Genomic DNA, 11339 nt, shown 5'->3' with positions numbered 1-11339 from the left:
TTAGTTAATATACACTAGTATACAATTTATCTTGCATTTACTTGAGAGCATATTAGCTAGACAGGAATGTTAATGTAACTTAAGTCATTGTGAGATTTCATGGAACGAGAAGGTACCATTTATTTTCCAAATCTCTAAGTAGATTTACCCATTCACACACTGTCATACATTTCCTTCATTCACACTCTTATTCTTATGAGCCCCAAGACACAGATGACCAAGTAGTCTGGCATGTGACAGAGGACACAGACATGAGCTTTCATGTCCCTATCGCATCTCCGAGTTTCTCTTGACTGGTGACAAACTAGCATTTGGACAAATCTTTTATGCTCTCGGGGATCAAAAGTTAATTATCCTTTCCTTCAAAATCTTGCTTTTGTCTATCTCCTTAAGCCTTGGGCAAAGTTGCTGTTCGTTGTTTTTCCTTGTTTGTTTGAAAAATACGCCTGTCTCCCGGGTGGGCTAACAAGCAAAGGAATGGCACACGTGATACGCGGCAGCCCTGTTGTTGTCTCCCTGTTGTTAGGCTGCAGCATCTTCTACTGCAGAGTCCTCTGTGCTGCCATCTGACCAGAGCGCAGGGTCTGTGCTCTTGACATAAACAATACATTTCTCGATTTTACTCCTAGAAAGAGCGTCCTTGGAGCTGCATCCTTCGTTAGCAGTAGAGGCCTTTCTTTTTACCCTTGGTCTCGTGTTTCTTCTAGTGCTTTTCATGGACACACTCCCATACATATTTCTTTCATATCAATCTTAGTATCTGTTGTAAAGCTCTGCAGGCAGAGCTAAGAGTATGGTCAGACAATCAGTAGAGTGACCCCAGTGCAGAAATAGTTTGCGCAATGACCTAAATTTGAAGTGAACAAGCGGTTCACAGCCTGCACGCTTTCTGCGGTTCCCACAACTCATGGCCTACCTCAGCTCATGCCAGGGATGGCGGTGGATAAACTTAGTAAACTGTATGCCCAAGCACACGATTTTGCACAGAGTAAGGCTCCTATGGCAAGATCTGCACTGGGCAAAAGAGGGGAATTTACAAAATCAGCTCCCAAAATAAAGCCAAACCACCTTCTAGTCAGTACAGAGAAGTAGTATAAATGGAAGGAGGCCGAGGAAGAGGTGTATTACTTCTTGTATACATACAGGAAGACATTTTAGCAAGCATATGAGCATCTGGCACACGCAAACCAGAACCTAGCAAGGCATGCTTTTTGACCCATTTCTTCCCAGGAAGAAGAAATAAATCATTTCAACTACGTTTGTCCACAATACCTAACTGACATCTCTGGACAACTATCCCGATATCCTTGATTCCAGGCACCACACTCTTCTGCGTAAGGCTTTCTGTGGCCCAGTATCATGGACTGGTGTCATCGGGGCTGGGTAAGTCAGTTCAAAGCTGGGGCGTGAAACTTCTCGCAAGCACGAATGGTGAGAACCTGAATGCTCAGAGTGAGAGGAGGAGAGAAAACAGCCTCTTGCACAGGGATCAGAACAGGACCAAGTGAGTAAGTCAACACAGAAAAAAATAAAATAAAAGCAGTAAACAACAGTTGTTTGAGGGAAGGCTTTAAAACTAAACCTACACATTTGTTAATTAGGACCAAAACAACAGGCTTGTGTTTTTTCAGAGCCAGAGTCACATGGCCATATAATTTTTCGGTTGACTGTCATACTCTTCAGATTAATTCAGTCTTGTACAATCTATCTTTAGGAATCAGGGACAACAGAGAATAGAAAACTAAGGGCCAGAAAAGAGAGAGAGAGAATTTGAGAAAAAACTATCTTGCATGCACCTCTCCTTTCTTCTGTGTTAAAATATAGGTTTGCTCGACTGCTCTTCTGAAAGACAGAGGCCAGCTGAACACACTGATAATTGTTTTGTCCTTTTCATTATATTTGGTCAAAAACTCATATTTCTTATGTAACTTTCAGCAATAAACTTAACAAACCAATTTTCCAGTGAGCTATGAATATAACAAGTGTGAAGCAATGAAAGAGGCAACTCACCTAACTTTGCACAGCATATTTTCTGTCCTCCTATGCATTTGATCTATGTGTTATTGCTACTTGATTTCTCTCCCCGCAGTATGTTTGCCACTGAATTACTTACCATCTTGCTTACTTAATGACATTGAGACATTTCCTACACCTCTCCAGGAACGTCACAACTTCAGGAAGAATATTTACTTACCAACACCACTTGCCAACACCAAAGATTACAATATTTCGTACAACGGACGCTGCTCTCTCAGCTCAAGTAGAGGAGAGCCGCGGAACTGAACAAATCCTCACTTCCAGGATGACAGAAAAGAAGCAAAACAATGCATTAAAAATATAAGATTCTTCAGCTGTAGGACAATATAATGTCCCCATAGTACCATGGGATTGAGTTCTCCAACAAGCCCACCATCACTTGCTAGCTCCACATGTAGACCCGTGTTCCCTCCAGCTCTGCAGAACAGCAGGGAAACACTGCCTGAGAGAGAGCCTAAGTCAACACAAGGCACAGCAGCAAACTGCGTTCATTCACAAGCTCAGTCAGCAGGATAGGATGCAATATATAACTATTTCACCTCTGCATACAAGATGAGCGCTTTCGATACCCCACTGCAAAGCACAACAGCTAGGCTCAATAGTCTTCTCAAGCAGAAGGGATTCACGCTTACATTTCTAGCTCCCAGTAGAGAGTTTTAACCACCAGGACAGACACAACTCCACTACCAGTTAATGCCTAGCAGCAAAAGGAAGGCCATTTTCCTATAGACCACAAGATATCATTGAGATAATGATAACTTAGGAACCCACCTAGTAACAGGAAAACCCAGTAGTGTTATTTTTCTGCTCACAGTCAATACCAATTCCCAACTGGATGCAGTAAATCTAATTGGTTAAAACTCACTCTGTCTTATTTAAAGAGGAAAAATGAAAGCATAACCTGGGAAAATCAAAGTAAAACACTCACTCACTTGCCCATCAGGCACTGCCCATGCAGGAGAGAGGGTGACTGTTACACTGGTCCCCCCCGCAACAAGGGAGCCAGAGTCTCTACCAACAGCTACAGCCAAAGCAATTGCCACAGCTCACTCCCCAAGGGGCACAACCCCCCAGGCAGCCCATTCCCCCAAGAGGCTTTGCAGCTGCCACCATCATTCTGAGAGGCAGAGGTTCACAAGACCCTGACCACCTCCCAGAGGCCAGGGCAGCAAAACTGCTTTGTTTTCTCAGAGGACTTCGTTTTACAGGGTCAGCACATTAATGAATAGAGGTATCCTTGGAGCAGGGAATCGAACTCAGGGCTCAGCTGTTAATGATTAACTGATCTGCACCTGAATTGCGATGTTTTCCTCCCCTCAGCCTTTGCAACTTGTTGCATACCACTCTAGGTTCAAACAGCAGAAGTGAAAGTCTTGTCTTGACTGCTTGACCTCTTGCCTCACTGCTCAATCCCCTTTCAGGGGTACATGAAGTCATCGTCTCGAGCTAAGGAAATTCAGTCTCCCAGAAAGCTGCTGGGTAATGCCTAGTGTAGAAAAAGAAAGAGGAGCTTCACCTTCCATGACTACTCATTAAAAAACCCTGTTAAGTGCTTTGGGAGGAAAAATCCCAGCAACAGATTAGATCAAGGACTGCAAAGAAGCATATCTCAACATCTTCAGATAAATCCTGAGCATAACACCTGCCTCTATTTTCAGCATTTCCTCTTTTAACTAGATCTAGACAGGGAGATTTAATGGGGAGCCTAAGGAAACTGCCACTAATGTGTTAGCAAACCCTCGTGCTTTCTGTCAGATGGTGGAAGAGAGCTCAATCACTTCTCAGCTCCACCACCTCATCCCCTGCATCATTATCACAGTCACATCCAGCCCTGCTAATTACCGGCAAGCTGAGCACACAAACCTTAGCCTCCGCCTGCTGAGCTGAGCAAACTTCCTCGGTCGCTATGCTGCGCCAGGCCTTGCTCACCAGAGCAGGGTTCTGGTGTCTTGTCTGGGGACCAAATGCTGGAAAATTAGGTTCCGTGTTGACTATTTTTAGGTACATAAATTCCTTATTGGACCTAAATCTCAGAGCTATGCTGTACGAAGGCATCAATTATTAACTATCACCTCAGTAATTAGTCTTTCATGTTAGTTGAAAAGCTCAGCATTCTCTCATTTGATCAGAAGTCTCTGTTTCCTCATTCTTTGTCATTTCAGATATTCTGATGTCAAGCCTGATCTTTTAAACTTGAGGACTTACGAATAAGAAGGAAAATGGGCTGTAATAAGCATATAATAAAAATGAGAGCTATAAATTATTTAAATTTATGTTAATTAACTTTTCTTTTATCCTATGGCAAACATATAATGGCAATTGATAGGAACTTTTTAAAATGAGTATAATTCAGCTACTTGGAGGTCACTCAGAAATGTGGTGAGGTAAAGTGGATCACTTCTGCTCCATGGTATTCCAGCCTTATTTAAAGGCTCTCTTACATTCATGTGATTTGCATATGATTTGTAAAGCAAAATTTAGATATAGTTGTGCCCTTTATGTATCATATATGGATTGAAGATTAAAAGGTGGTCTTTTAGTATTTTTTTCCTTGTGCACTAGCAATACCATGACCGTGGTTTTTCTCTAGTGGCTTGAAGGCCACAGGACCTTCAGACAACCTGAACAGTGACATCACAGGAGGATGAAAGTGAAGCTGAGTTCTGCCTCTTCATCTACATCCTTTTTCTAGGTCGATTTCTTAAAATAAACAAACAAACAAATAAATGAATCCAGCTGTAATATCCTCTGCCAGCCTATCTGTGCTCCAGCACATGGAATGTACTGAGACTGACAAAGATGGAACAGGTAATCGGTAAGGTGGAAAAAGCAAGCACAGAAGGTTTGGCTGCTCTGCAGAATGGGGAATGTTAAAGTGACCTTTGAGGCAGTTCCAATCAACCTGCACCTCTGCACAGCCCAGCAGAGCATCAAGCACAGACACTAACGCTAGTTCAGAAAGCAAAATTGCTGAGCTGCTATGTTACTGAACACCAAGAGATCCTCTCGAAAGCCTAGGTGACTTGCATGAAGTGCCACACTGATGCGATTATTCTGCTTCCGGTTGTAGAGCTAGTGCAGTCAATGTATTTCATGCCAGTATGCAGATCTGACGCATCCTTCCAATAAAGAGCCAGCAGAAAATATCTGAAGGGAGCACAGCCCTAAGCAGCTCTAGCTTAGCCCACCTTGTCAGCCTAGGATTAACTATAAGGTAGCTTTTTTCCCCTCTTCTGCAACTCAGCTACACTGACAGTGAGCAGATGTCATTGTTGTGCTCTAGTTCTCCGGCTGCAGTCCCCAGCAGACCTGGAAGTGATGCTCTAGAAAGTCCCGTGCTGTCTCTCTCTCTTTCTCTCTCTCTCATAGTTTTGAGGAAATACCTACTATGCCATGTGAAAAAAGGCTAGGTCCTTCTTGGGTATGTTAGAAGAACAACATATCTTATACAAACAGGTGCACTCAGTTCCCATGACCATGTTAGTTATCGCTGAGCATGTAGCTACAGTCAATAGACATACGCGCAACCTGGTTGACTGTTGATTTTGTAACTTTAAATGCTGAGATGAATGAACATTCAGGCATATTAGCAACATCATTTACAGTTAATTGCACTTTTATTAAGCCCCCCTTCACTGCATAAATTATTCTTTTGCAAATGCTTACTAAGACTTGTGGTTGATTTAAAACAAATCCTTTCGTGCAGTGTCCTGATCCTTCCACTTTTTCTAAACATAGCTTTACCCTGTGGGTTGTAGGAGCAGAAGCAGTTGTGATAGTTATATGTGAAGTTCAGCTACAGAAGTGAATGAGAAAAAACTACAAGGAAAACTATTTTTTTGACCCCCTCCTACTCAGGAATTAGACAAATGTATAATTTCTAGAATGGAGTTTAAAAACGGGTTGGAAAGTCCAACAACAATATGCTTCGCCCAAACTTTAGAACCCTAGGGAGGTATACAGGATTAAAACTATCTCCACAGAAATCTCATTTCTATTTTCTAGCCCAATCGTTCAGTTCCCGAGGGTGGAAACTGTTCTTTTTCACAACACTCTGGGGGGGTGGAGGACAGAGTTAGTCAAAGAGAAAGAAGATGAGACTTTGGCCTGATATTCTGCACAGACAGAAAGGCATCCCTTCAATAGCCTTCTCAGGAGAAGTAGAGTTATTTACATTGCCTTTGGTGTCAGTTTATTAGACTTAAGAAACAGGATTCTGCCTCCTGGGCTTTTGCTTCTTGATAGCAGTACTCAGGGTAAAGCTTTCCTTTTATATTTTCTCCTGTATTTTTTCTTTTCATGTACCTTCCACAAGACTTAGATTTTTCATGAGTAGCTCCTCTGAGTAGCTCCTCTGAAGCATTCTAGCAATTTGGCTACCTCACTTATCAAACCAGCTTCATGCCTGGTGTTTTGCTGTAATTTGTCAGAGTAGCTTTCAGTAAATTAATAATTCCTGTCATCTCCCGTGAAAGGGAGCATGGAGATAACTATTACAGCTTGACATGTAGGGCCAAATTCTATTCCTGTTTATACTCTTTCCAACTGTCTGTACTGTAAGGGTTGCCTATTTTTATAAAATTATGGCATTTAATGAGTACTGCTTTATAACCAAACACTGGAGAAGTTTCAGTGAGCCCTGTTCTGGGGAGAAGGCCAGATCCCAGGTACTGGCATTGTTTTTACATGACTTTTATTACAGTGACTTGATAGATGTTTAAGAGTGCTCTCAAATGAATATAACAAAAAAAAAAAGCGTATTGTCTGTGGTTCCCATACTTTTCACTGTGGTGGTCCTGTATATTCATTACATACCGAAAAACCATTCTCAATAAACTCCATTGGTTAATGAAGTATCATCCTGTTTCCACAAATTCAGAGGAATTTTCTAACACTCCAAATCAAAAACATTTCTCTGTGCACATTTTTCCATTCTTTGGTATTATCATGCACTTCAGCATTCCCCAAGGTGACAAAGCAACTTTTGGTGCCCAAGGTAACCACAAAGTAGGAGAAGTTCCTGGTAATCTACATGATTCAGGTATTTGAGAAGACTCGAGCATTTTCCTTGCCTGTACCAGGAGGAATAGATTAGGGATTTTGGTATCCAGCCCAGGGAAAAGACGCAGCTGGCTGATCAGTCACTCCTGCAGTGAATCTGTACTACCTACCAGTCACGAACAGAGACTGCAGCTGCACAAGGCAGAGAACACAGCAGAGAATAAAAAGGTGATCCTTGTCTCCAAAGGTTACAGTATAAGCCTAGGACAAGAGAAAGTACGGGGATATAAACAGACAGACATGTAGAGTCGTTAAAGAAAACAGTGAAACAAAAGGAAAGAGCACGACAAACTAGCTCTGAGCACAACAGCAACCAAACAGTATTCCATCTTGTTAATCACAGCAAAAGAGAATTTCTTTGAGGGATTGAAGAAAAGGTAATAAGATAAAACAATTGCAGAGAGCTTCTCTTGAGCATGAGGGGAAGCATGTGCTATAAACATGGCGCTAACAGCAACAGTAAATAGAAAAAAATGCAATTCCAGAACACTTCCATTGTGAAGAGTTCCAGATACGTTTTCTTTTTAAAGACACGTCCCAATACCCTTAGCTATATTAAAGGTGTTCTTATTGGCTCTGAATCAGTCACCAGCTGGAACAGAGCACATAAACCTAACTTACTGCCCCTTTTCTACCTGCTGTGCAACACAAAAAACATGCACACACAAAAAAAAAGCACCACAACAGCAGGTGAAATTGCTCAAGAATACAGAGGAAAGAAGGAATTCTGCTGAACTATTGGGCTGATTTATGGCTAATGGTTTTTAGCTCTGGCTTTTGTCATCATCTGTAGGATGTTGGTAGATTGCAAAGTCAAGTTTAAGGGCCTGATTTGGAATGCTCTGAACGTTCATTAAGGCTCACTCACTTCAGATATAGCTCAAATACAGACTGACCATCAAGAGCTCCTTAAATACTTATTATGAGAATTGCCCTTGATACTTTGAATTCATTTTTTCATTTATTTCCCTCAGAGAGATTAAGATTTAGGGGACGCTCACAGGCAGCTACAAACCCAGGCTATATATTTGCAGTGAGGAAATGTCACATCGGGCTACTTCTCTTGCACAGCTCCTAAATTGCACAGGTGGAGAAAAAACACTGGATTTAATCATTCCAGTCCCCCACCCCCAGATCCCTTCAGGTCAGTTTTCCTTGACGTTCTATTCCTCCAGCTCGCTTCAAAGTTCCCCTCCTGCAGAATTACCGAAGTGACAGGCAAACAAGTAGAAAAGCTGGAATGTGATAGGAAAACAGCTTTATTTTGGTTGAATGAAATTCTGGCAGCTGTCTTCAGCACTGTGGGAAATGCCAACTCACAGAGGTCTGTGCATGGTATCATATTGTCCTCCGCATACGTCATGTCATGCCACAATCTCCACGGCAACATATAATTTCAAAATTTCTGGCATATTAAATAAGAATATACTAATCAGATGCTTAGTCCGTCTTTACCTTCCTTTTACATTTTTTCACAAATAACACTTTCCACCTGCATTGAGATTGTGTTATTCATTTCTAATAGGACCAAAAACATTCACCCCAGAGGCATACAGTATATAAATTTGTTTAAAAGAGTTATATTTATCATGCAGGATGTCACTAAAAACACAAAAATGCATGAAGTCATGTAACTATAGCCTACAGATTGAAACAGCAACTAAAAAAAAAAAAAAAGCGAAAGAGAGAAAGACATCCTGACTTATCTTCGCAGCTAGTTTTACATTTCTACATACAGTTTTTTAATATTGAATAATTGGATTTGGATTTGTAATAAAAAAAGAAAGCTTTGTGGTATGCTCTGTAGTTAAGGGTTCTACATATTTTCCATTGTAATCCTTTACTTTGGAGAAGTAGGCTAAGAGCCTACTTAGCAGATTTAACCTGAATAAGAGAATATAGCCCTTGTACTCTGACAATAAAAACTAATTTCTGGTCTAAACCTGGCTGTCATGATCATCAACCTGTAGTAAGCATTTAGAGGAATCTTCTCTTTACTAAATTCCAAGGAACTGTTTTCTTATACTTTCGGGCTACACAAGTAGAAACCACATAAGCCTTCTAGTGCTAAAGTTGAACTGAAGTCTTGCTCATTAAAGTCAGACCAAGCTCACAAGCACCATGCAGCCGCAGTGATAAAACAACACTGCAGCCTCCACTCGGGGCTTGATAGAGCAGGTGGGAATACATTTTTCAAAACTCTTTCTCTACATAAAACACTGTTCTTAGGACTTCATGTTGAAACAGCCAATTTCATCCAGCATTATCCTGCAGACTGCCTATTCCCAAAGGCAGCTCCAAGGTGGCTACAAAACCCAGACCTAGCTCCTTTTACTCCATCTATGCAATACAGGCACTAGAGAATAAGTTTCAAGCTACCTAGTCTTTGTTAGCCACCTTGCACCCAGAAAGATATCCTACATTTATATTTAGTGCACATTCAGAGCCTGCAAAAGCATTGCAAAAGAGCAAGAGTACTCTGATACAATGAAATTTCTCTTTTGAACCGCCTCTAAGGACACCAAGAAATGAAGAGGTCTTTGTGCCTGTTACACCTCCACTTTAGAAAATGCACAATAGCACATGACATATTACTCCCACTTCCACTTTTCATGGTGGAGCCTCATTTTTTAATCTCCTTTTTGCTACAAATCACTAAGGTATCATCTACTAAAAAAGCCGTTCAGACTTCATGACTCTCAATTTGATAGTCCAGGAGGGCCTAGGCTGTGACTATTGGACTAATACCCTGGACAACTGTGCAATATAGAGCTTTTAAATCTTTAAAATATCCTCTCTTCAGCTACAGAATAAGCAAAGGTGACAAATTAACCCAAATGCTCTATGTATTACAGAGAAGGATATGCAAAGTATGGCTGTGATAGTGAAAGCACAACCTCTCTTGATCATGTTTGCAGTCAGATCTAGTGGACTTGAACCAGGAATTGTCCCCTGCAGCGATTCACTCTACCTTGCGTGGGCACATCCTCTACTCACCCTTTCCAAAGTGTCAGCTTCAAGTAACATTCAGCTGTCCCTGCTGGGTTGGGCACTCAGTTGTCAGGAAATTTGTACGTGGTAGAAAACAACAGTGAAACTTTGGACAAAACTATGATCTTGAAAAAAATTTTAGGAATCGCTTTCATTCACAGTACTTTAGCATTCATAATTCTCTCTCTCTCTCTAAATTCCGTAATTTTGGGGGGAAAGGCAAAAGTCTTAAAAAAAACATAGGAGCAGATTTAGGACAGCACCAACACTACCAGTACATGATACCTGAGGATCTGGCCTGTACTATATAGTGATTATTTGTTTTTTTTCCTCCTCCTTCTTAACTTCACTGGATTTAATAACTTATTCTGATGTGAACGTTCCTATGAGAAAATGTTTATAAAATAGATACAAATAGATCTATATTCCTAGCCATTGAGTAAAGTTAGTCTCTCTCTCTCCCCTGAGCCAAACTAGACTAAAATAAACTTACTTTAAAAGATGCATGCATCTTTCCAGAATAAAAACTTCTCAGACCTCTCTAGTTAATCTGAAGGATCAAATTAACAGTACAAAAAAAAAAAAAAAAAGAGTTATCACTGAACTATATTTACGATGACATTTCAGGCTGCTGTTCATCTTCGGAAAATATTGTTATTTATGACTAATAACAGATAGCACATTCCCATAAGGATCTCTATTTAATTCATGCCTTTCTCTGGAGGAGGAAGATCTGACTGCATATATTTATTCTCTAGGATTAGCTAGAATTAATAACCGGGTTAATAAAGTTAATCCTTCTTAGGAGTTTCTCACTGAGGACATTCAGTTGCCAAAGTCATACTAAAGATATCTATACAAAAACTCCTGCAACGTTCACAGAAACACCAGTACACCTAAAATATTTAATGAATACTAATAATAATGACTAGTAACAGTGCTGACAAAACAATATATTGTACCAATTTCAATAACAAAGAATTCTAGGATCTGTAGTCTAGTTATGGTGTATTATTTACAAAGCATAGAAAGGCAAGTTGCTTTCTCTGCAATTTTCTGTCAACAAGTAAACTAGAAAACTAGCTAAACATTCAGAAACAGCTAAAACAGTCAAAAATAATAGAAGATTATTTATTATATAAAGTAATACCTGTAATAACTGGTGGAGAAACTGTTATAATTCATAAAAAGTTGTGAAGATGGTTTATTTTTTAAAATATTCATTTTAAATTATTCTGTATTGGCAGATC

Source organism: Struthio camelus, chromosome 3, assembly GCF_040807025.1.
Source record: "Struthio camelus isolate bStrCam1 chromosome 3, bStrCam1.hap1, whole genome shotgun sequence".
NCBI lineage: Eukaryota > Metazoa > Chordata > Aves > Struthioniformes > Struthionidae > Struthio > Struthio camelus.
Note: the sequence above shows the minus strand (reverse complement) of the source record.